Raw genomic sequence first — 27,539 nt, forward strand, 5'->3', positions numbered from 1 at the left:
GACTTGTCTAGCAATTTCTGAGTAATCTCATATTGCTCCCTCACTCCCATACCCAGTTGAGCTTGCAAATCTACCACTTTCTATTACTACAGAATTATGACATGGATAGTGATTCAATGTGTCTGTATAAGAAAGGTCTTTCCTTTGTGGTAAAGCTAGTACTAGTTGATTTTGTTTCAAGCGTGTACAAATCTTACAATGCTTCATAATACAAATTTTGCAAAAACCAGATACCACTTAATTTCTCTTATATTTCACAGACATTACATTTTTAAACTTTTTTCCCTGTATAAATATGCTTTTTCTCATATTTTTATGGTCAATCTCATCCCCTGCAATGTATTCCTAAGACTAATGAGCATCTGAGTATTGATCATGTAACTAATTTATAGATTCCAAAGCAGAAAGTGAGTGTCTGTAGTTTACTTTTCCTCCTCTCTTAACCCACTTCTCTTTCCATTCATTCTTCGTTTTTAAGAGATCTTAAATCAGATCACTATCATAAAGCACCACTGTCATTTAGAATTCTGTGTTCAAAACGAGCTGAAAATATGACTGAATGGAATCTGCCTTCAGATAACGTAAGATATACAGAAGACACAAATCCCAATTAGTAATCTTCCCCTAAATTTGTCCCTGTGTTTATTTTGTTCAAATTTAGGTCTGAGAATTCAGTGCTACACTCAGAATCATGTAAGCCTGGAATAGGAGAAGGCCCAGAGATGATTCATTCCAATTTCCAATCACGCAGTCACCCCAGGACCTACTTGATACCTAGTTACCAGAGTCTGTTAAATTTCCTTGCAGTCACAAGCAGTGAGTTTTACAACATTGCTGGGAGGCATTAATTATAAGAAAAATTTTCCTTCTCTTGAGCTCATAACTTTATTACTGTAATTTCCTTCTATCGGCCTTGTTCTCTCCTGCGGAATAGAATATCACAGAAGATATCTGTTTTGTCCAAAGAATGGAACCCAAAAGAACATGACCAGTCAGTTCTCTGAGATTAGATGCCTAGCAGTGCATTATAATACCTGGTATAAGAAAATAATCTCTCATGTCTAACACTGTATGAGGATAATAGTGGTGAGGATCACAGTTTTCTAAACCTGATTTGTAAAAAGAAGTATAAGTTGTCTGGTTTAATTTTTTTTATCTTAAGAAAAAGAAAACCCCCATATTGAAAATGTGTGCATTTATCTATGTATATCATAGTTTAGAATCCTTTTGATGCTCTCTGCATTTGGTGATTTGCACAACTAGCTATGCTTATATTTGTATTTACATGAATCTTATTACAGAAATAACTTCTAGTGTGAAATTGCATTTACCATACCAGGGTTTTTAGATTTTCTTAAAGTTTTATCTCGTTTTCTCTCTTTTATTTTCATTTTCTTTTCATCTTAACCCAGAAAGTGGCCTACTTTCTTGTTCGGTAGATAAGAATTTACATACTGCATGCTGAATAAAAAAGTTTTTAAGCCATTTTATTATGATTATCATGTTTTGGTTGGTTGACATAGGCTTTTAATAAAATATATTCACCATTGGTTTCCTGTCCTTAAGGAGCTATACTTAAATAATTTGACTTGAGGATAGGATTAAAAGATGATACAGTTTATGGGTGAAATGACCGTTTACTGAATGTGACATTTTTTACCTGCTCTGTGGAGTTTCCCAGCATATTTGTCAGCAGTGTGTAAAGTATCAGAAGGTGTGCAAATATATGGGCAAAGAAGAGCATGTGTCCTGGACACGGGTACTTAAACCTTCTAGGTATCAGGAAATTTGGGTCATGAAACTATGATCTCAGAGTTCTTAACCCATTTGAAGCCTCTGTCATTTTTGATTCTCTAAGCTGACAGTCAAAAGTATTTTGCTTTCTCTAAGCCTTTAAGGAAAAATCAAGTGTCTTATCCTTTCCATTTAGTATGAGCTCTTTCCACCTAATATTTCAAATAAGAAGGAAATATAGCAGCAGTTAAATAAACAGTTAATGTTGAAACAAAAAAATGAAAGAAGATACAACAGATAGAAATCCTTCCTATAATCGACTATGGACAAAATAGTTTGTGAAGGCAGAAAATGTGAATGAGAAATGATTAAATTTGAAGGGTGGTGAAGTCTTCCCTACACTTGCAAAGATGAAGCCCACAGATAATGAGCATTTACATTTTGCTAGATACTGTGTTAATCATTTTATATTTATTAATTTATCTCATACAAAAATCTCATGAAGTAGCTTTAAATCTTATTTTTGTGAGTATATAAACTGAGGCTAAGTAGTTAATTGACTTGTTCTGGCTCACAAAGCAAAAATTGGCAAACGTGATATGATAAGACCAGTAATATGATCTTGTGTCTAATGTGGCACCCAGACTGAAAGGTCCTTATTCAAAGGTAAATATTAACAGTAGAATTAATATCTGATATTTGTGTAAAAATTTACTGGGAAAAATCTGGGCACATTGGAAATAAGATCATTAAGAAAAAGTTTTTGAAAGCTGGTTGCTGAGGTGATGAGAATAGGCCAATGTGACTGAATCATCCGAGGGAGGGGCATGGGGCATTAACAGGGCGGAGGCAGCATGATGATCTAAGATGAGAGTCCCAAAGACAAATTTCACCAACTTCATAATTTTGGAGGGCTGTCGAACTAAAAAAAGTAAGGAATATAATTTTTAAGTTTTGAAAATTATTACATTATTTTTAATATATTTTGAATTTTAAATAAGCAAGAGACAACAATTTAATAATTTCTTTCAGAAAGAAAAGTTCTGTTATGTTATATCAATATAAAAAATGGTATATAAGTCAGATACTGAAGGGCTTGGAGGGCAACCATTCAGTGTAAAGCAATTGTCATACTCGTTGTTAGATTCAGAGGAGATTGAAGGATGACTGAAAGCTGTCATTCAGGCAGCATATTCTCTTTGGAGAATTAATTTATGAGATTGTAAGTAAACATGGATAGACCAGGATGAGATGGGGAGACATGGAAGAAAAAGTTCTATCTAATGCTCTGTTTCTAACCTCAAAGAATAGTCTCTTTCAAAGAGACAGTTTGAAAGCTCAGTCTGTGAGCAGAACGCCAGCAAAAAGCTTTTAACTTCATAGCTATTGAATTGACAAGTAGACCTCATACTAAAATACAACTAGTGATTCTTTTTAAATAAAATTTGAAAGAGTGAAGTAAAACTTCTGTGAAGTGCATCAGGCAACAGCTATGTTTCTAAAAGCAACTGGAATTGGCTTTAGTTGTCAAAGCAATTAGTAAGTGGCAAGCAGAGCTGTCCCTGTCTAATTCAACTATAATTTAAGTGGTACTATAGAAGAAAAAAAAAAAAACTCAGCAACCACCACAACAACAGAAACAAAAACTACTTTGCACTGAATTAAGTACTAATCGAAAATAGTTGACATCTATCCCACTGAGGTGAACTTAAGAGGAAAAAAAGACAGGTGGAGTAAGACATATGGGAATCTTGGCAGTAGAGTTTAATGGGTTATAGAAGAATCACCTTGGGTTGAGAAGGCCCAAGGATAAGGAAAATAGCATCCATGGCATACAGGTAAAAAATTTAAGTACACATGAAGCTCTTATTTTTAATTCAGATACAGATAGAACCAGATATTCATGGCAATGCTTCAGGAATTCCAAACAGTGGGCAATTCTTTGCACTTTCATCAGAAGGCACTGATTTTTCAGGGAATCTCACCATATCAGGAAAAATCCTATCAAGCATGGACACTGGTAAGACTAAGAGACATGAATTTTCTGATACCAGATTGGGATGCAACCTCACAGGAAGGGACTAAGTTTCTAGGCAGGGCAACTGATTAGACATAAGAGCCAAGGGAGAAGTAAGGGCTCCATGGCTCCTCAGGCTGTTTATCTGTCAGATTTAAGTCTGGTAGTAAGGAAACGATGCTAGAATTTTACTCCTGTAACATGGCAGCTTAGTGTCAGGACAGCATAATTACTTCATTCCAAGCTTGCAGGGATGGAAGTAATGATAAAGGGTGACAAGCTTGTTGACTCAAAAACTAGAGAAGATAAATCTTAAACATGAAGATTATCAGTGAATCCATCTGGGGATGAAACAGAAAGGAATTAAAAGAAATTAGAGAAAGATGTGGATAGATATTTTGTTGCTTTAATCCTTAAGATAAAGAATAGGATTTAATCCAAATACAAAGTCCTATTTAAATGTTTCTATTCCAATGGAAAAGGCATCGTTGACCATGAGACATAAGCTATCAAAACATGGGGTACTCAGAGTGGTCTATCCTAACAGCTATCACAATCTATCTAGTGACACCTTACAAAATTGTAGTCATATTCATTTTCTCCTTCAAGATACGCTTATGGAATATTTACTATACACTTGGCAAAGGGGTTACAACTATGAAAAAACATTCCTGCCTTCTTGGAGCCACATTCTAGTAAGGGACAAACAGAAATAACTAAATAAATAATATAGTATCAGGTAGTAAAATTAAAATAGTTATATGATCTGTGAAAAAAGAAGAGCAAGTAGATGGAGAGTAACAGGAATTCTTATTACAGGTAAGGGGGTTGTGGAATTCCTCTGCGAAGAAGTGACACTTAAACAGAAACTTGAATGCAGCAAAAACCATGATGACAACAGTGACAATAGTGTTCCATGAAGAGTGAACGGAAATAGTAGTGGTCCTAAGGCCAGAGAATGCATGACCGCTTAAGAAACAGCAAGGAGATCAGTCTAACTATGGTGACATGAGTGAGGGGGAAAGTCAGTCGTTACAGACAAGCTTGTAAAGAATGCAAGAAACCAGGTGTTTTAGGGCTTTGTAGGACTTTTTATTTTCTTCAGTGTGGATGGAATCCTTTAAGATTTAAGCAGATGAGTGGCATCACCTTTCATGTGTTTAAGAGATAATTCTGTATAAAAAATAAACCTGGCGGCAAAAATCAAAGCAGAGAGACAAAAGACTATTGCATAATTCTATGTACATAATGATGTGATTGGGGATTAAGGTTGCAACACAGTGAAGGCAGTGAGAAATAGCCAGATCCAGGTTATGAATAGTAGAATACACAAGAGTTTCTGATGACTTAGATGTGGGGTATAAAAGAAAGAGAATCAAGGACAATAACAAGCTTTTACTTTAGCAACTGGAGAATGGCGGTGTCGTTTACTGTGATTGGATTCATTGGCCTAGAGCAGATTTTGATGACAAATCATGGCAAGTTAAGATGGAAAATCTTAATAGACACTCAGATGGAAAAGTTATGCTTAAAGCCACGGAGCTGTGTGAGACAAGCCAGAGAGTAAGGACAGACAAAGACGTGAAAAAAACAAGAGGTCTAATACAACATTTAGGAGTTTGGAAGAAGAGGCAGATCTAACAAAGACTGAGAAAGGGCAGTCAGTGAGTAAGAGGTAAAAAAAAAAGGGTACAGTTGTCACTAAAGCCAAGTTGAAAAGAAAATGTTTCAAGAAAGGAGTGAGCTTCTACTTCCATCATGAAGTATTAATAGAACGTGAAGAATTAACAGAACAGTAGAACTTTCTCTCTCTTCATAAACAAATGGAAAATCAGAAAAAATATACAAAATAACTCTTTCGGAGATTAGAGAATGGCAACACAAGCCTACAGTTCCTGAAAAAAGGGAAAAAAATAAGGTGATCTCTTGATGGCAACAGGTCACTGCCTGGAGGCAATTACCAGACTGCAGAGAGGTGAGCATATCAAGCAGTCCTATACACATATAATTTGAGTCTAAGATGGTGAAGAGCCTCATGCTGTAAAAACATTTGAGGAAATATGGCTCAAAAATTTCAAAATTTAGGGAAATATAAAGACACATATTCAAAAATCTCAACAAGCCTCAAGGAGAAAGAAAGTGAAACACACCAAGGCAAATCATAATCAAATTTCTGAGAAACAGTGATAAAAATCTTTAAAGAAATTAGAGGAAAAAACACATTTTGTATGGGGCAAAAAGATAAGAATTAGTGATTAAAAATTTCTGTAGTATATGCTTGGAAGAACACAATAGAATGCTATGTTTAAAGTGCAAAGTAGAAAAAAATTATATGTCCTGTCAGCATAGACTTCAAAACCCATCATTGTACCCTTCAAAAATAATAATGAAACAAATACTTCTTCAGACAAGCAAAAGGTGAAAGAATTTATCACCAATAGAATTGTACTAAAAAATTATTAAATGAATCTCTGAAGTCAAAAGGAATATTATGCTAGATGAAAATTGGCTCTAAAGGAATGAAGAACATGGAAAATGGAAAACATGGGTAAACACATAAAAATTTTGATCATTTTTCACCTCTATACTAGACTATTGACCAATTAAAGCGAAAAGAATGAAAATATGTTGTTAGTTTTATAACATATAGAGAAGTAAAATGTGTGGCAATAATAGTGTCAACGGGAGAGGAAATGAAATATGCTGTTGTAAGTTTCTTACACTACAAGTGAACGGCATAATATTGTTTGAACACAAAATTTTATAAGGTAAATATATGCATTATAATTACGGCCAACCATCAAAAGACAATAAAACAATATATAGCACTAAAGTTAATAGTGATGATAAAATAAAACCATAAAAATTCAACTAAAAAAAAGGCGGAAAAGAGAAAAAAGGAACAAAAAAATCTGAGCAAATAGTAATCAAACAACAAGATGATGGATTCAAACCCAATCATATCAATAATTATATTAAATGTTACTGTCTTAATACTTCACTTAAAAGATCCAGATTGTCAAATTGAAGAAATACCAAGACTTAACTATTTGACATCTAAAAGAAACACATTTTAAGTACGAAAACACACAAAGGTTAAAAATAAATTGATAGAAAAGGATATTCAATGTAAATCGTATCAAAGGAACTGAAGTTGCAATATTAATATTACACAAAGTAAAATTCAGTACAAGGAATATATAATGAATAAAGAGGAGTTTTTCTTAATGCTAAAGAAGTCAATTAATCAAGATGGCACAAAGATCCTAAATGTGAACGCACCTAATAACTAAGGTTCAAAATAAACGAAGCATAAACTGATGAAACTGAAAAGTAAAATAGAAAACATTTGCAATGATGGTTGGAGATTTTAACATTCCCTTATTTGAAGAAACAGGCACACAATCAGTAAAGATGTAGAGATATTTAAAAACATCATCAATCAACTAAACCCATTTTCCATGTATAGATAGATTGCTCCACCTCAAAACAGCAGAATATATATTAGTTTCATGTGCATACAGAACATTCACCAAGGTAGACCACATTCTGAACCATAAAAAATTTCAATAAATTTAAATAGATTAAAATCACACTAAATGCTCTCTGACCACAACGGAATTATGTTAAAAATAAATTTAAAAATTTCTCAAAAATCTCCAGTAAAGATGGTGGAATAGGAAACCCCAGATCCTCTTTTCCTACAGAGACACCAATTCAGCACCAATATATGGACCAATTCTCCTTATGAGAAATCCAGGCACAAGTTCCCATCCTGCTTCCCCCTCCCCCAACCCGAAGTGAGCACAAAACTAGTTGCATTGAAGTCAGTAGGATAATTTGTGAAACTCACTGGCAGAATTTCTCTCCCTGGCACAAAAAAATGCAATCAACACAATGCAGTCAATCAGGAGGAAACACCAAACTCCCAGCGTCTCCCTGGAGAGAGAAACAGAAGACTGGAATAAATATCTAATGTTTAGACTTTTGGAAGCTACTCAAGAGACTAGTGTGTTTGTCTTGCCTGAATCTAAGCACTAACAAGAAAGAGCACTAGGTTGGGGGCCACTGAGAGAAAAGGCAAAGTTTTGGACTAGCGGGCACTTACTTGCCATTACCCCTCCCCTCTGGCTCAGGAGGGGCAAATGGGAGACGACTTCCAACTCCTGACTTCTCCTGGGGTAGGAAAAGAGTGTGAGCTTGTGCCCAATGTTCCAGTTTTTCAGGAGCTCTGTCCAAAGGATTGGTTTCTGTCTCGCCAAAGTTGGAGTGCTGATGGGATGGGCACATTCTGGATTCTACATAGACACACACACACACACATATACTGGAATGTTACTCAGCCATAAAAAAATGAGAAAATTCTACCATTTATAACAACATGGATGGATCTTGATGGTGTTATGCTAAATGAAATACATCAGAAAGAGAAAGAGACATACTGTATGATCTCACTTATATATAGAATCAAAAACAAAACCTAGCAAACTCACAGAAAAAGGCATAAGATTTGTGATTACTAGAGGTTGGGGGAGGAGAGAAGAAAAACTGGAAGGAGGTGATCAAAAATTACAGACTTCCAGTTATAAGATAAATAAGTACTAGAGATGTAATGCACAACATGATGACTATAGTTAACACTGTTGTATAATATATAGGAAAGTTATTAAGAGAGTAAATCATGAGCTCTCAACACAAAGAGAAAAATTTTTCTTTTGTTTTTATTGTATCTGATGACATGATGAATATCAACCAAACCTATTGTTGTAATAATTTCACAAAATATATAAATCAAACCATTGTGCCACACACCTTAAACCTATACAGTGATATATGTGAATTATTTCTCAATAAAACTGGAGGAAAAAAAGGTCTGGGTGTCTTACAGTAGCTCCAGAAAACCTGCAGTACTGAAAATAGACGCTAGAGGGAGCTCATAGATATTATGAGCTGCTGGAAAAATGAACTAGCAAAACCTCCCTAATTGGGACTTTATACACGCAAGTCCAGAGAAGTTGCACCCACAGAAAACATTTAAGAAGTTGCCAGAAAGTCCAGCTGGGCTGACTCATCAAGGTTATGCCTGTACAAAGCAAGTCCATGAAGACTGATAGAGATAGCTGTTTTTCAAATGTGTGGATTTCAACAGAAAACACCAAGGCATACAAAAACACAAGGAAGCACAGGGTAATCAAAGGAACAAAATAAATCTCCTGAAAACGACCCTAAAGAAATGGAGATATATGTTTTATCTGATAAAGAATTCAAAATAACCATAATAAAGATGTACCATGGGCTCATGAAAATGATACATAAACAAAATAAGAATATCAACAATGAGAAAATACTAAAAAGAATCAAATTTTTGAGCTGAAGAGTACAATATCTAAATTGAAAAATTCACTAGAAGGGTTCACCAACAGACTTGATCAAATGGAAGAAAGAATCAGTGAATTTAAATATAAGTCATTTGAGGTTATCTAGTCAGAGGAGCAAAAAGGAAAAAGAGTGAAGAGTAAAGAAAGCCTAAGGGACTTATGGTGTAACATCAATCAGAACAATATAGGCATTATCAGAGTCTCAGAAGGAGAAGAGAGAGGGAAAGGGGCAGAAAGCTTATTTGAAGAAATAATGGCCCCAAAATTCCAAAATATGGGGAAGAAAATTTACATCCAGATTCAACGAGCCTAATGATTCCAACTAACATGAACCCAAAGAAAACGACACCAATATATATTATAATCAAATTGTCAAAAGTCAAAGATAAAGGGAGAATTTTGTAAGCAGCAAGAGAAAAGTGGCTTGTCATGAGAAAGGAAGACCTGAAATACTATCAACTGATTTCTCAGCCAAGACCTTGCAGCCCAGAAGGAATAGGATGATATATTCAAAGTCCTGAAAGAAAAATAAACATGCAAGCAAAGAATATTATATCCAGCAAAATTGCATTTCAAAAATGAAGGTGAAATAAATATTTTCCCAGATAAATAAAGCTGAGGAAGTTCATTGCCACTATACCTGTCTTACAAGATACTAAAGGGAGTCGTTCAAGTTGAAATAAGGAGATGCTAGACAGTAACATGAAATCATATGAAAATTTAAAGTTTGCTGATGGAGGTAAGTATATAGACAAATACACAATCCTGTAAAACTGTAATGGTGGTGAATAAGTCACTTTTGTTTTCTTCTGATAGGACTGTACTCATTTATTTTTATAATTATTATAGTTTTTATTTGAAAAGTTCTGTATTTGGTTTCCAGTTTATTTATTTATTAAGTTTTTTTTAGGAATTTTAGATTCAAAGCAAAATAGAAAGGAAGGTATAGAGATTTCCCATTACCCGTGTTTCTACACACACAAAGACTCTCATTATCAGCATTCCCTGCCAGAGTGGAACATTTTTTACAGCTGATGAACCTACTTTAACACGTCGTAATCACCCAAAGTCTGTAATTTGCATTACGGTTCACTCTTGCTGTTATACATTCTATAAATTTGGACACGTATAATAATATGTATGCATCATTATGTATTGTGATCATCCCTCCATTCCAGCCCCTGGAAACCACTGGCATTTTCTATGGTCTCCATTGTTTTGCTTTTTCCAGAATGTCCTATAGCTGGAATCAGAGAGCATGTAGACTTTTCAGATTGGCTTCTTTTGTTTAGTAATATGTATTTAGTCCTCTTTCATGTCTGGGACTTCCATTTCCTCCTAGTCTTTGGCTTGTATTCTTATTCTCTTGACATTATCTTTCACAGACCAGAAGTTTTTAATTTTAATGAAGTCCAGCTTATCAATCATTTCTTTCATGGGTCATGCCTTTGGGGTTCTATCTAAAAAGTCATTGCAATACCCAAGGTCGTCTAGGTTTTCTCTTATGATATCTTCCAGGAGTTTTATAGACTTGCATTTTACCTTTAGGTTTATGATCCATTTTGAGTTAATTTTTGTGAAGGGGTAAAGTTTATCTCTAGTTCCACTTTTGAGGCATGTGGCTGTCTAATTTTTCCTGCATCATTTTTAGAAAAGAGTATTGTTGTTTCATTGTATTGCCTTTACTCTCTTTCCAAGGACCAGTTGATTATATTTATTTTGGACTATTTCTGGGCTCTCTCTTCTGTTCTGTTGATCTATTTGTCTATTCCTTTGCCAATATGACATTATCTTGATTACTGTAGCTTTATAGTAAGTCTTGAAGTTGGGCAGTGTCAGTCTTCAAACTTTCTTCTTCTCCTTCAATATTGTGTTAGTTATTCTGGGTCTTTTGCCTTTCCATATCAACTTACAATCACTTTGTTGATATCCACAAAATAACTTGCTGGAATTATGATTGGGATTGAATTAAATCTATTGATCAAGTTGGGAAGAATTGACATCTCCAGTGAAACCATCTATTTTAGGATTGTTTATTCTATTTCTTCAAAAATTGCCATTGATATTTTTATAGGAATTACATTGAATTTGTACATTATTTTGGGTAGTATGAACATTTTAACAATATTAAGTCTTTTAATCCCTGAACACAGAATATCTTTCCATTTATTTGTACGTTCTTTTAGTGATATTTTGCAATTTTTGTTGTACAAATCTTTCATCTTCTTAATTAAGTTTATTCCTAAGTATTTTATCTTTTTGATTCTATTGTAATTTGGATTGCTTTATTAATATCCTTTTCAGATTGCTTATTGTCAGTGTACAGAAAATAACTGATTTTTGTATTTTGATTTTTTCTTGCAACTTTCAGAATTATTTAATTAGATCTAATAGATTTATCGTGAAATCTTTAGAGTGTTGCACATATAAGATCATATTGTCTATGAACAGATATTATTTTACTTACTTCTTTCTGATTTGGATGTCTTTTATTTTTATCTTGCCTAAATGTCCTATATAGGACTTTTAGTACTATGTTGAACAAAAGTGATGAGAGTGGGCATGCTTGCCCTGTTCCTGATCTTAGTGGAAAAGTTTCAATTTTTCGCTGTTGAGTATGGTGTTGTCTGTGGAATTTTTCTATATGGTCTCTATTATTTTGAGATAAATTTCATCTGTTCATAGTTTAAGTATTTTATAATGAAAAGGTGCTGAATTTTGTCAAATGCTTTTTCTGCATCTGTTGAGATGATCATGTGATTTTTATCTTTCAGTCTGTTAATGCAGTGTACCACATTTATTGATCTGTGTGTATTGAACCATCCTCGCATCCCAGAAATAAATCCCACTTGGTTCTGATGTATGTTCCTTTTAATGTGCTGTTGAATATGCTTTGCTAGTATTTTGCTGAAGAGTTTTGCATCCATATTCACTAGGAAGATACTGGCCTATAGTTTTCTTTTGTTGTAGTGTCTTTGTCTGGGTTTAGTGTCAGAGTAATACTAGCTTCATAAAATGAGTTTGGAGGTGTTTCCTCCTCTTCATTATTTTTCGAAGAGTTTCAGAAATATTGACATTAATTCTTCTTTAAATGGTTGGTAACACAGCAAAGAAAAATGGGCATAAGGGATCCCTTTCAAGTGTTGGGAATGTTCAAAAATTGGATTGCAGTGATAGTAGCACAACCCTATCAATTTACTAAAACAAAATCACTGTACACTTAAAATTAGTGAACAGTGCACTTAAAGTGAGAGGATTTCATGGTATCCTATAACAATAAAGCTATTAAGAAACTGTCAACTGAATAAAAACAATATTTTGAAATTAATAAAAAATTTTAAAAATATATAGGTCAGAGAAAAATTATAAAGAAATTTGAAATATTTTGAATTAAATTGAAATGAAATCACGACATGCCTCAACATTGGTGGAAAGCAGCTAAAGCAGTTCTTAAGTGAAAACTCATAAAGTATTAGATGCTTTTATGACAAAAGAAGAAAGACTTAAATCAATTACTTGTCCTCCATTTTAATAAGTTAAGGAAAAAGTACGTTAAATCCAAATGTAGCAGAAGAAAAACTAGGGATAAAAAATAAGGAACCAAAATCAATGAAATATAGACTAGCTAAACAGTTACCATTAAACTAAAAGTCGATTCTTTGAAAATAATCAAAAAAATTGATAAACCTTTACTTGAACAAGTCAAGCAGACAAAAAAAGGCAGAAAACTCACCAATTACCAATATTAGGACTGTGAGAGGTAAAATCATAACAGAAACTAAAAAATTAAAAGAATAATAAACGCATATTAAGAATAGCTTGATGAAAATACATTTGACAACTTAGATGAAATGGGCACCTTCCTTGCATGACAGAAAAAAATCAAAGCCCACTCAAGAGAAAAATTAACCCAAAGACTCAAAGAGTAATATATCTATTAAATAGATTTCACAGCTAAAATTTCCACAAAATGGAACTCTAGTCTGATATTAATCTTAATCTGATATGATCTTAATTAGTTAACTCTACCAAATATTTAAGGAATAATGCCAATTATAAAGGAATTTTTGCAACAAATCAAAGAGGTGGAAATACTTCTCAACTCACTTAATGAGGCCAATATTACCCTGATATTCAAACTACACAAAAAGATACAGGAACAGCAAACCACTGACAAATATCCTTCATGAATATAGATTGAAAGATTGTTAACACGATATTAGCAAATTAAAACCAGTAATATATAAAAAAGTACATAATGGACAAGAGGAGTTTATAATATCAGGTTAGTTTACTATTCAAAACAATTTAATTATCACATTAGCAAACTAACTAACTAACCAAATAAATAAAATGAAAATGTGAAAAGAAATGACATAATCACAAAATATGCAGAAAAAGTAATAGATCCAACACATATTCATGGTAATAATAGTCATCAATCTGGGAATAGAAGTAAAATTCTTCAAAGTGATAGAGTATTCGTGAAAAACTGAGCTAATATCAGTGTTAATGGTGACAGCATAATTGTTTCTTTCTAAGTTCTAGAAGAAGATAAGGATATCTTCTTTTGCCACTAATAAATACTGTACTAAAGTCTCTACTGTATGCAATATGGCAAGAAAAAAAAGACATCCAGATTGGAAAGGAAGAAGTAAAACTCTATTTATTTGAAAATGGCAAGTTTGTCTATATAGAAATTCCTATGGAATCTTAAAAATAACTACCAAAACTAACCAGCTGGTTTAGCAAATTTGCAGGATATAAGGTACATACACAAAAACTAATTGTGCCTATGTATATTAGCAATGAATAATTTAATTGAAATGAAGAAAACCAATACCACTTATAACAACATCAAAAGCATGAAATATCTACGGATGAGTTTAAGAAAATACATATGAGAACTTTACACTAAAAATGACAAAACATGATTAAAACTTTTAAAAGACCTACATAGATGGGAAAATATACCACGTTCATGTGTCAGAATGCTCACTTTGTAACACATCAACATTCCCCCACGTTATCTATACGTCTAATGCAAAATCGCAGCAAACTTTTTTTGCGGTGAAGAGAGGGCTAGAAATTGAAGTTTATGTTAATGAGTTTATTGAAATGCAAAAAATGTAGAATACCAATACAATTTTGAAAAGACAAACATAGAGGACTTAAATTTCTTCATTTAAAGAATTATCATAAATCCACAAGATATCGTGATGTTGGACTAAATGATAGACATGTAGATATACCGAACAAACTAGAGAGTCCAGAAACAGATGTAAACAACTCAGAAATAAACAACCATTTGATTTTTGACAAAGGTGCTATGGAAATTCAATGGGTTAAAAACAGTTTCTAAAACAAATTTTGCTCCATCTATTGGTTATCCCTATTGAAAAAAAAAATTAACCTTGATCCCTACTTCACATTATGAACAGATATAAATCAAAATGAATCATAGACCAAAAGCGTTCCTATACAGAAAGTAAAAAGTATAGACTGTAAAAGAATAAGTTGGTAAATTGCATTTCATCAAAATTAATTTTTTTTGTCTTTGAAAGGCCCCGTGAAGTAAGTTAAAAGGCAGGCCACAAACTGGGAAGAAATATCTTCAAAACACGTAACTAATAAGGATATCTTACCAGTCAATAAGAAGACAACTTGATTTTTGAAAATGAGAATAATATTTGATCAGACACAACACTGAAGAAGATGGAAAAGTTGCAAAAAAGTACATGAAAAAATTTTAACATTATTGTTAAGTAGGAAAATGCAAATTAAAACCAAAATGAGATACCAGTACACCCCCACTAGAATGGCTAAAATTCAGAGACTAACAGTAGCAAGTGATGGTAAGAATGTGGAACAACTGTAACATTTCTTACCGAAATATAAAATAGTACAACAGTTTCCAAACTGTTTCACAGTTTCTAACAAAGTTAAACATACACCTATCATACAACCGAGAATTTAATTCCTAGGTATGTACCCAATAGAAGTGAGAACCTTTGTCCACATGAAAACTTTAACACATACATTCTATTCACCCATAATGGAAACAATCCAAATGTCCATCAGCAGGAGAATACATTTTAAAAATTGGCATATCTGAACAATAAAATGCTAATAAGTAACAAAAAGGAATGAACTATTGATACATGCAATAAGATGAATGAATCAGAGCCTATTATGCTGAGGAAACAAAAGCACATGCAAAAAAGTACATATTGTGTGATTCCATTTATATGAAAATCTATAAAAGACAAATTTAATATATAATGACAAAAAACAGATAAATGATTGCCTGAAGCTTAGAGTGAGTCAAAATTGACTTGAATGGGGTACAAGGAAATTTGAGGATGTCTATATCTTGATTGTGTTAGTGGTTGCACAGATTACATATATGTATGTATCCATTTGTCAAAATTCATCAAACTGGACATTTAGTTGCATGCATTTTATAGTGTATAAATTATATCTCAATAAATTTGACTTTTTAAAAATGGGAGGACCTATCAACTGCCAAATGCTGCTGAGAGGTCCAGAAAGATGAGGACTGAGGAGAGTTCATTGGATTCTTCAATGTGGAGGCTACTGGTGACATTGATGATGTTTCATAAAAGAGTTGAAGATGAAATCCTGTTTGAAGTAGCTTCCAGGGGGATTGGGCATAAAGTAAAAACAATGAGCAAAGATAATTCTGCAAATGGTTTTATCTGCAAAGACAAGTGGAGGAATTGGGTGGCAGCTCACGGGGGTGTGGTTTTGTTTGTTTTTAAGGCTAGGAGTAACATGGGGCATTTATATATTTGTGGGAATGATGAGATAGAGAAGCAAAAACAGATAGAGCAGGATGAAGGGACAGCAGAAAGGCTTTGAACAGATAAAGGTAGGAAATTTAGACTTAAAACAGGTCATTACAAAAGGAGAGAAAGTTGAATTTAAGGAAACAGAACACGAAGGCAGGTGGAAATGTTGATGAGGAGAGTGGAGAGGTATGTAATAAATAATCTCTGAGAGTAAGACAGAAAGTAAGAGTGCTGGGCAGCATTAAAAATAATTTACAATTATAGGTCAAAAAATTCCTTCTACACCTATCTCTTGAGCATTGAATACATTCTAGGTAGTGCCCTTCAGACTGGGGCTACAGTGGTGTGCAGAATAGAGATACATTTTTCTTTTGTTCTCATGGAGCTCATATCATGGAAGGCAGAACAAATAATATGTCAGTAAATAATCAATAAACAGATAAAAAACATTTTATAAACTGATAAAAGCCATGAAGAAAATGAAGCAGAGTAGTGATCTGGAAAGTCCCTGAGGGATTGAGTGAGGGGTTGATTTTAGATAAGGTGTCCAGAGAAGACCTCTCTAGCATGCTTTCATTTGAGGAGCGACCCAAAGGAGTAGAAGCCTAAGGTAAGTTAACGGGCCCAAGGAGAATAAAAATTGTAACACGTTTTTTTAAAGTAATAAAGTAAATTATAAGGATAGTTATTATAAAGTCTTGCAAGCTGCACTTCATCCCTGGCACTGTACAATCTTTGTACAATCTTATTCCCAACCTGATCTCCAAAGTTGCAAAGTCCAGACCAGGTCCAATGCTACTTTTCAAAAAAAAAAAAAATACCCACCCGGTGGGCAATGTACAATTTTCAATCCAGAAGAGAATAGCACAGTGGTAGGAAATACATAACAAGACACAGAGGCTGTGTTAATTTTCCACCTTCCCCTAGGGCCCTGAGCCTCATTCTGTTCTATTTCCTAACAGCTGGCAGGCTTTTGTTCTTTTCCTCTATAACTGTTTCTCCAGCAGGTAAAGCTCCATTTGGCATCCAGGGCATATGATTGTTATAAGCAGTGTCCCCATGACATTTCATTAAGCTGGTCTTTCTACACTTACCATCAGACTACTGGAGCCTTGTTAGAAGCACTTAATTGCATCCTATTTTTGAGGCTGTAGCTGTACATCAAGATTCTGCTCTCATGTTAATTTCTTTTTTGTTTCTCCCGAAGTCTTCCCTCCTGATTAGAGTTTTAACAAAGACTTTATCCTTCTATCCTCCCTTCTTTATTTTTGGCTCCCTCCCTGCTTCCCTATAATTCGGGACATGCTGTCGGCTGTAATAGGCATTGCTTTTTTGCTGATGTGGTTTGTTTTTGCCTGGGTGTCAAGAATCTCTAAGTACTCACGGGAGTGTTGAGGTTGGGAAATGGAGATGATGCCCTCCACCCAATTTTCTCAGGACATTGATCTCTTCTCTGTTCGTTGATTGAGCAGACTTTTTGAATATATAACAAGAAATGGCTCTCTTTTCAAAATGTGCTGCTTCTATGTTTAATTGATCCTCTTGGAATTCCATGTCCATTAAAAAAAAGGAAAACATATAATCTGAGTGTTTTAACGTAAAAAGGATGAACTGGCTGCCAATGTGTCTTTTGAGATTGATAATATCTACTGCCGCTTCTAACAGCTGATCCTTTTGAGCCTTTAAGATGTGCCAGGCATTCTGCTTCAGGCATTCAATCCTTCTCATTTAATCCTCACAATAGTCTCACTTTTTATGAGAGGTATTAGGGTGATTCTCACTTTAGAGATGAGCAATGTACAGCACAGAATATTAGGTAACTTGCCCAAGTTGCCCAGTTATTAAATGGTGCAAATAGATTCCAACCCATGGATTCTGACTCAAGAGCTCAGACTCTTACACCTGCATATTCCCAAGGAGGGTGGGCCATCTTTTTTCACAGGATGAGATGCTCTTTAACCTGAAGCACACATAGGTTTCTCTTTTCTTCTGTAAGACATTTCTTTGTGTTCTCCCACCTAGTCACATATTTCTTCTTCTTGACTCAGAGTACTCCGACAGGACTGTTGAATTAGACGCAATTCCAAGTTGCATTAGATACAATTTGGGGGATATGTTTAAATTGCCTCACTGCCATCCTTCCTGTTTCAGTGTTCGGCCTCTTTTCTGGGATACAATGACTGCCTAGTTGTTGTCCCTGCTTCCAGCAACAACCTCACTAGCCTTTACCAGCTCCCAGTGAATTTTCTAACATGCAGTTCTGGTGACACTCCTCCTGCACCCTCCCCTTCATTGACAGCCCATTGCTAAAGGACAGAGTTCACATTGCTTAGCAATGAGTTTTTTTACAGTCTTGGCTCAATTTACCATTCGAGCCATATTTCCTGACAACTCCCACCCCTTTTTACGTCATATCCTATGCTTAGTCACACCAATCTACTCCAAAACTCTCATGTCGTTGTTCATGCTATTTCTGTCCCCAGTGAGTGATTTCTAATGCTTAGTTTCTTAAACAAGGAAAATCACACATTATGGTGGAGTTCTTTGGGAAGGAAAGAAGAACAGATACCTAGAATCAGAAATAAAATGCCAGTTGAGAGACATTTTGTACCAAGTATTGACAATGCTTCTTCTTCACTTTTTTGTATCATCCTTGCTCCCCTTACAGCCTAGAGATTTTCCTCTCCCATTCCATCTTCTAAATGAGGCAGTTTATTTGTCTTTTGCTGCTTCTCTGAGTTCCAACCCCCTCCCCTTGCTATTTCAGCCTTGGCTCCATCTCTCTCTTCCTCTGCTGCAATTAAATAACTTCCTGAGGTTTTATTAGGTTATTCTTCCAGAAGGTGGACTAGTGCCTAGGGGTATTGTGGAATAAAAACACTAAAAAGGACAGCCTAGTTATTTTCTATGGAAAGTAGTCACTGTACAACACACAGAGCACACTGGGAGGGAGAGAAAAGGAGGAAATTTAAGGATTATGAAGCTTGCATATTTTATTTAACTGCTCTTTCCACCTGTATAAACACAATATGTCAAGCAGCTTTAAAGGGAGTTGTTGTCCACCTCTGCATAGTAAGGTCTGTGCATGTGCTTGAGAGCCTCAGATGGAGCACTAAAGCCAGGCATAGGAGCTGGACAGTGAGCCATGCATGACTCCCTAGATACAAAAACTTCAGGTCCATCTGTGGAACAGCCACACTCCTTACAAAATCTATAATCAAAATAACCACTGTCTGAAAACCCAGAGCGGAGGACAGAGGAATCTTCATTGCACTTTCCAGAGTCACGGTAAAAATTTAGAAATAATTAAAGTGTGTTTTCTATACCTTCCCATCACCCCTTTTCCGTCCCTTCTCTTATATCTAGAGGTCCCATTTCTCCTTCCTCACTCTAGAAATATTCTAGACTAGAGCATTCACGGCACCTCTGGTTTCTTAAAAATCCCACTCTGATTTAGCAAATAACACTCTGAATACTTGCTACTGGAAATTCTTGGATTCTAAAATTATTCAGTCTCTTGGTATATATTCCACTCATATTTCCTCATTGAAACTCATATTATCTATTGGTTTAGGATAAATTTTTTTTTAATTAGCACAAACAAAATTTATAGAACTGAATGCTGACTCAATGCTTACACCCTTCCATGTCAATTTCAATTTTTATCCAAGATTTTATTACTGAAAACAGACATATATCCAGAAGATACAGGAGAAGAGTTCCTGGTACCTTATTGAGCTGTTACTGATGCCTGATATACACCTGAGTTATGTTAGTCCTTCTAGCTTCTTTCTAAGTAAGAATTGCTGAAATCATCCATCTTCCATTTTGTTTGTTTTACCTATCTACCCAGGCACCAAGTAAACAAAGAAAATAGTAGCCAATCTAATGTAAATCCTCCAAGGAAATATCTGTGATAGGATTATACTTCTACTTTCTCCAAGGAAATGCACGTAAGTCTCTGCATATTTGAATTTATATTCTTCTAGCGTGCTCTATACGGTTTAAATTCCTATACAATCTTTTTGGCATCAGTATAAGTGTCCTCTTGTCTCAAAACTATCTATATTAAAAATGGGTATCTAGATATTAATTTCTCTCCTTACCAATTGTCATATTTGAATTTAACTAGGACCTTCTGGAAATGATCACAGTAATCCAAATGGAAGAGTCACATGGTAAAAATTTCTGACTCCAAGTTTTGGCCTTTCACATTTTGTCAAATTTCCACATTTGGGGACACCTACTCTGCATATGTAAAAGGGCAGAGCCAGTCCCACGAAAATCACAAATGAAGACCTACCTGCAAAGGAGTCTTCATGCTCCTGGTTCTCATTGCTGACTCTGGGACTTCTAAGGCAACTGGAAGCCAGAAGAGGATCCTTCCCTACTTGGTGGAAGCCTTAGAATTGGAGACCTTTTGTAAGTTGACCTCCCTCCACTATCGATAACTCAGACACCTGGTAATAGTTATTCTAAATCAACTTGTGCGGAATCCTCTATCATCTGCCTCATACACAAAAGACCCCAAATAATCAGAGTGCTTTCCATGCTTCAGTTCCTCAGAATATGCTTCCACTACTGCTTGACCCAAGTTACAGAAGCACCAAATTTTCAGGTCACAAGAAACTTTATAGGTCCTCATTTAGATCATGTTCCATCGACAGACACCACTTTTTTACTACAACCTCCAAGAGCCCATTTGGCCTCTGCTTGAGTGCTGCTTTTCAGACATCGTGTGTCCCTTACCCTCTTCTTCCTCCTAGTATGGTAGTAATGACAGGGAGAAGCTAATAAAATCCATCTGTTGAGCTCAGTCAGGACAGTTGTGGTGAAAGACGTAGTTAGGGATATACTGAGATGGAGAATTTACATGACGTTTTGACTTCAGTTATAGACACATAATCCTATCGTTTTGACCACCTTACACCAAAAACTGAGGAAGAGGGGAAACTGCCATTTACTGTGCTTGCAGTACTAGGCCATGTGTTAAGTGTGTTTGTGTTGAATATTTTAGATCGTGTTGTTGCCTTTATTTCTCATAACAACCCTGTACACTCACTTTAACAGAAGATACATTGTCATTGACATATGCTGGTAAGTGGCAGCATTTGAATGTGAATCCAGGGCTGCCTACCCCCAAGTCCATGCTTTTGATCACATGATTTTTGCTATGCCTGAGACTGAATAAGATGCTTGCAAACAATGGCTGCATTTCCTTTTGTAATGTGCAAAACTATCTGCAAACCATCAGCTTGCTTTTGTGGGTGGGCAACATGGAAAGCTCAGCTGTCTCAGGAGGGGGAATCAACCGAGGAAATGAGGTGGCAGGAAGTGAGGGAAAGAAAAAGCTCATCTTTGAAGTGAGCATTGAAGAGAAAATTTTGTTCTGCAGCCTTTTTCTGCAGGAGTCCAAAGTGATCAGGTTGTAAACCTGCACCCCTTCAAGGCGGAGAGACTTAAGAGGCTCGGGCAGAGCAGGGAGAGCTCGCTACAGCCTTCATTCCAGCACTCTCAGTATGGAGAGTCGCAGGCCCTAGGCTACAGTGCTCTGAATGCCATTCAGCGCAATTCCGAGTGGCTTTATGTTTACCTTGGGCATCTTTTCATCCTTATACAATTTTAATTAATCCATTATGAACCACAGTGAGAGAAATGCCAAGTAGCTGAATTCCCTCTCCTCATTCTTGGCCATGGCTATTGGCCATTAAATAGCCTGTCTTCTAATTATGGTAGGACCCTCATCTGGCCTAATGTTACGCCTTCTTCGATTAAGAGCTCCACAGCAGCATGCGCTTACCCTTTCAATAGCACAGCTGTTTCCTTGGACCAAGTGCAATGATGTGTGTGCTGAAGAGTTTGGGGGAGACTTGAATCCCCAGGTTTCAGCTTCTACCCCAACTGCGGTTCTTAATACTCCCTACTTTCCCCCCACAGCCTGCACAACTGTGGGATTCTGACTCTGTGCTGGGGTTGCCTCCTTTCAGTCAATGCCGACCTCCCCACATGTAAAATCATCTCTTAGGGGTGCCTTCTGGTGCTCTTTGGAGAAGTGGCAGCTGGGGTCACGGAGAAGGCTGTTTATATGCCACAGGCACTGTTATAATAAAATGCTTTTATATGACTTTAAGACCATACTGAGACTGGCTATATGGCATAGCACCCCGCCTCCTTGACCCCTGTCCTTTTTATCATAATCTCTGCAGTTTGCTTTAATCTTAATTTAGACTGCCTTTTTTTGTTGTTAGTGTCCGTCAAGTGAATGTCTACTCCTAGGGACCCTGTGTACCCCAGAACGGAACCCTGCCCAGTCTTTTTGTGCCATCCTTTCACTTTCTGGTGTTATATCAGACAATGCTTTGCTGCTAGTCTTAGGGTTTTCATGGGTAATTTTTCCAGAAGTGGGTGGCTGGGTCCTTCTGCTTAAACTGTCGTGGCCTGGAAGCTTTGCTGAAAACTGTGCACCGTGGGTGACCCTGCTGGTATATGCAATATTGGTGGCATTGCTTTCAGCATCACAGCAACATGCAGCCACCATAGTATGACAACCGACAAAGAGGTGTTGTGGCTCCCTGACCGGGAAACGAACCTGGGTCACTGTGGCAAAAGCGACAAATCTTAACTAAAAGACCACCAGGGCTGGCTTTAAACTGCCTTAAGTTTTATTTTAACCAGACTACTCTGAGGAAATGCATTTAAGGGAAATATTGCAAAACCAGGAGATGTGCTAAACAGGCAGAGATGGTTTAAGGATGTATAAATGACAGCTGGTTTAGTGGTGCTTCATGCTCTGCCCATGAAATAAAGAAATACTGTTAACTGATAATAGCTAAGATTATTAACAAACCACAAATCCCACCATGATGCAAAGGGAGGTGGTGAAGAAATTTTGCTGCAAAGCCTGAGACACAACCAATGCTGTCTGAGATCAATCTCTCAAGATTTTCTCAAGACCTCATTTAACGTTATTTGGAATTTAAAGTGAATTCTATGTGACAAGAACAAACTAGAGAAATTTTATCAACTTTTTTAAAAAGTCGACCTGAATCTCCCTCAGATTTTAATCTCTCTTTGGCACCATCTCAAACTGCTGAGAATCACTTGTCTATATGGTTTCCTTGTTTGCTGAAAGAGTTATTCTCCTATCTAGGAGCAACCTTTTTCCCAATTATCTATTTATTTTTATTCCTCTCAGAATATACACAGATCACCAGATGCAGACTAGGAAAATATATGTGGATGCTGGTAAATATAGGTTCATCTGGGTGAGTGATAGGCACAAACCTGTTTGAGAGGAAAATGCCCCATGGTGAAAGCAATTGATTGAGTTATATAAGAAAAAGATGAGAGTAATGAGAAAACTAACCCACAGAGTGAAGATCAGGAATAGCAGAGAGATTTTCAGAATAAAATCTAAAACTAAAAACTAAAACAAGTAGGGAAGAAATAGCCAGGTCTTAAAGACATTGGGAAGCTTGCTGAAGAGTTTAGCTATAAATTGAGAAGCAAAGAGATGTCAAGGAAACTTTTTGAGCAGAAGAGTGAAATAAAAGTCATATTGGTGGCAGCGTGAAGGATAGAGTTTAGGGGGAAATGAAAGATAGTGAGATCACCAAGGAGCCTCCGGGGTCCAGTTTAGAGGTGAAGAAGGCCTGCCTTAGGGCAGTAGCCATGCAGATGTAGAAAAGAAGATGAATGTGAAACCAGAAATGGAATTAGCAAGACTTAGACACAGGGTACATGTGGAAAGTAAGGGACCTTCAACAATTTGGTATGCTTCTCAAGCTTATAGGGAACAACTGGTTTCAATTGGAAAAGAGGAAATCTCAAAGAAAGAGTTGTTTCTGATATTATGGAGTTGAGGTGTTGGTGGTACTAAGGAGGGTGGGGTTTCAACACACTACAACACTGGCTTTGTCCAAAATCTACGTATGCAACAGCCCTGAAGGAGAGCATGATAAAAAAATAGCAAATGCTGCAGAGAAGTAAAAAACAATGAGGACCAAAACCTTACGATAGCAACTAGGTGGCCATTGGTTAATTTTGCTAAGGCGTGTGGGCAGAAGACTGATTGCAGCTATATGAGGAAAAAATGTGAGGTGAGGAAATGAAGGCAGTGACAGGGAAGAAAGTGGCAACATGGAAAAATAACCACTTATAAGCATCTAGTTCTACCTCCTTTGGAGCAAAGATTTCCATTCACAGATGTCCAGGCAAAAGACCCTCTGTTTTTTTGAGAGAAGAAGCAGTGAGAAATTAGGAATAAAAATCAGATATCTTGGAGTGTTAAATAGGATGATGGCTTACATACAGAAAGTGCTGAACTTTAAATTATCCCATTTACCACTAATTTACTGACCCTAATGTAGTGTGTACTTCAAGATTCTATTCATTCTTGTAAAGATCTGAATGTTTGATTGAGTGGACTGATGTTCCTGATGAGCCTATAAATAAGGGGATATTGAACAAAATTAAGAAGTCAGGGCTCTCTTCCCAAAGCTAAAATCTAGAGAAAAGTAGATTCATCCTTCTATCCAATCATTGGTGGCATGAAAAACAATTAGTACTTCAAAAAGGATGTTTCTAACGTCATTAACAGATCTGGAACTGTACTCGTGATTTGTAATATGAATTCAGATGGATGGATATAGAAATAAGTGTAATAGCATGTGTGTTTGCATGCACACATTTCCTGGATCCTTCTACTGAGAGGCCCAATGAACAATGACGTTCCACTACTCATAATGGTCTTGATTTCTAAATGCCACTCTCTAAGAAAAGGAACCAGGGGCTCTGGGAAAAATAGCTGATTCCTGGGCTTAGGCAAGGCAAGTACAAGAAGCACCTGGAACAACTTCTGGTACCCTGATATAAAGAAAGATCTCAAAAATTTATGGAGACGTGCTAAAGGATACAGAAGCCAACTTAAATAAGCTCCCGATGGTCAATTCTGGAACAATTTGAATAATATAGTAAATAGTGATAATAATAAATTATGTTGCATACAATAAATAAGAATCCATGTGTTCATACACATATAAATAAAAAGTTGAATAACTAAACAAGTGGGAGATAACATAAAGCTCTTCCTCACAGAAGTCTCTTTAATAAATGTAAAAGAAATTATTAAGTAGAAAATATTATTTGGCTAACACTAAGATAAAAATTGTTTCAGAAAATGCAATGAATACTAAAATCAGTTGGCAAAAGTGAAAGAAATAGAATATTTACACAGTCTCAAATTATCTTTCCAGAAGACATTTGTTGATTACAAAGGGGGAAAAAATAGCAATTTTATAGTGGAGGAACCTGGAGGAAATCACTCTAAACAAATGATCAGTTAACCTCACCATTAATGGGTTAAATCCACAGCATGTGTGTCCTGATATAATACACAAAAGGAAACTACATCACATGGGTGGCATTCTTGCAAAAATGCATAACTGATTTTAATCATAATCAAACCTTAAGCAAACTTAAATTGAAGGATATTCTATAAAATACCGAGCCAGGCTTTTTTAGAAATTGTTGAAGCCATGAAAGGCCGAGAAAGCCTGGGGAATTCTCATAGACTGAAAGGAGTAAGGAAGCAGGACACCCAAATGCAGTGTGGTATACAGGACTGCATCTTAGGCCAGAAAGTGGACATTAGTGGGACAACTGGAAAAATTTAAATGAGGTCTCCAGATCAGTTAATAATATTGTATCAGCATTAATTTCCTGATTTTGATAATTTTACCACAGTCATGAAAGACGTTAATGGAAAATTGGCAAAGGATATGTAAGAACACGTTGCATAGTACAATGAGTTTCAGTTTTACAACTTTCTTTGTAAGGCTAATATTTCAAAATTTAAAAATATTAAAAGATAAATAAAATGTTTTACTTAAATACAGTCTCCCTTGATCATCTTGTAATTTAGTCTTCATTTCTAACTTTATTTTATATTTTTCTTCTATTTCTTTCCTGAGCTCAAGCAATTCACCTTTATTTTCTTGTTTTTTTCTCCAATTCTGTTTTTAATTTTAAAATTTTTGATTCAAGTTAATTTTTTTCATATACTAAAATGCTTGCTGAAGGATGTGGATTTCAGTTGGAAGGGTTATATTCTAGTTTTCTCTTGTTTCTTGCTTATTTGGAGCGAGGATTTTATCAGTTGAATGCTTGACTGACGTTTTGTTTTGTTTTCTTCTTATAGCAGCTTCCATGAGCAGGATTAATCTTATGGAGTGTCCTCTTCTGTCACGTAGCAAAATGCACTTTGATTCATGGATGGCTTCTTTGGGAGGTAAGAGGAGCTGTTATAATCTTCAACTATTTTGGTTTCCTTTGGTCTCATTGGATCCTAAATTTTTCTTGCTTATTTTCCCCTTTATGGCCTATTCTCCAAAGACAGACTCGATTTTCTTTTACTCCTCTCCCCCGGCAACATTGTTTTTCTAATACTGCCACTTCTCAGTCCCATGAACTTGTGCTTCTCTTCCTTATAGTCACTGTCCTGATCAACTGGTACTCTTTTACAGATATCCTCTTTTCTCTTCCATACTTTTCTTCTGTACCCAGAATTCTCAACAAAAGCTTGCAATGGGAGATTTGCTAGAAATTGGGGGGGGGGGGGGGTTGTATTTGTTTTTTTATTTATAGATAATTTGAAGTGGAAGTATTCCATCTTTTATTTATTCTTAAGGTATGGATTCATGTGTTATTTTTTATTCTTGTTCATTGACTTAGTTTATTGGAGAAGGAGTGAAGAAATTTGGAATTAAGTGACCACCATTACCTCAACTACGAGATGGATAGTTTTAAACCTTAATTCATTTCTAATATAAGATTCCAGCTATGATTTCTCCACAAGAACAAAAACTATAACTGTTCCCCTAAACCTTGCTTTACATTTTGCATTAAATTGGTTTACATTTTACAAGATGCATTCTATACATTTTTATGTATCATATTTTCGATATCATTCAGCTTGAAACATTTTCTAATTTCCCTTATTATAATTTCATTAATCATAAAAATGTGTCATTTACCTTCAAAATATGTGGGAAATTTTCTACACATCTCAGTGCTCTTGACTTCTAAATTAAAGTCACTTTAATCTGCAAACATACTTTGGAATGTTTCAATAATTTTGAAATTTATTGAGATTTTTTAAGCCTGCATACGGTATTTCTCTTGGTTCCACTTGCAATTAAAAAGATTGTGACATCTTTTTATTTTTATTTTAGTTTATTTAATTAATTTATTTTTATTGCAGTAACATTGGATTATAAGATTATATGGCTTTCAGATGTACATTGTAATATATTTCGAATTCTGTGTAGATTACATCATGTTCACCACCCAAAAACTAATTATAGTCCATCACCACACGTGTGAGCCTAATCACCCCTTTTACCCTCCCCCCCCCCACCCCGTGGTAACCACCAATCCAGTCTCCATTGCTATGTCTTTGTTTGGTGTTGTTTTTACCTTGTAGTTATGAGTGAGCTCGTAGGATAGTTGACTTTCTCCCTCTGATTTATTTCACTCAGCATAATACCCTCAAGGTCCATCCATGTTGTCACAAATGACCAGATTTCGTCATTTCTTATG

Source organism: Equus asinus, chromosome 27, assembly GCF_041296235.1.
Source record: "Equus asinus isolate D_3611 breed Donkey chromosome 27, EquAss-T2T_v2, whole genome shotgun sequence".
Classification (NCBI taxonomy): domain Eukaryota; kingdom Metazoa; phylum Chordata; class Mammalia; order Perissodactyla; family Equidae; genus Equus; species Equus asinus.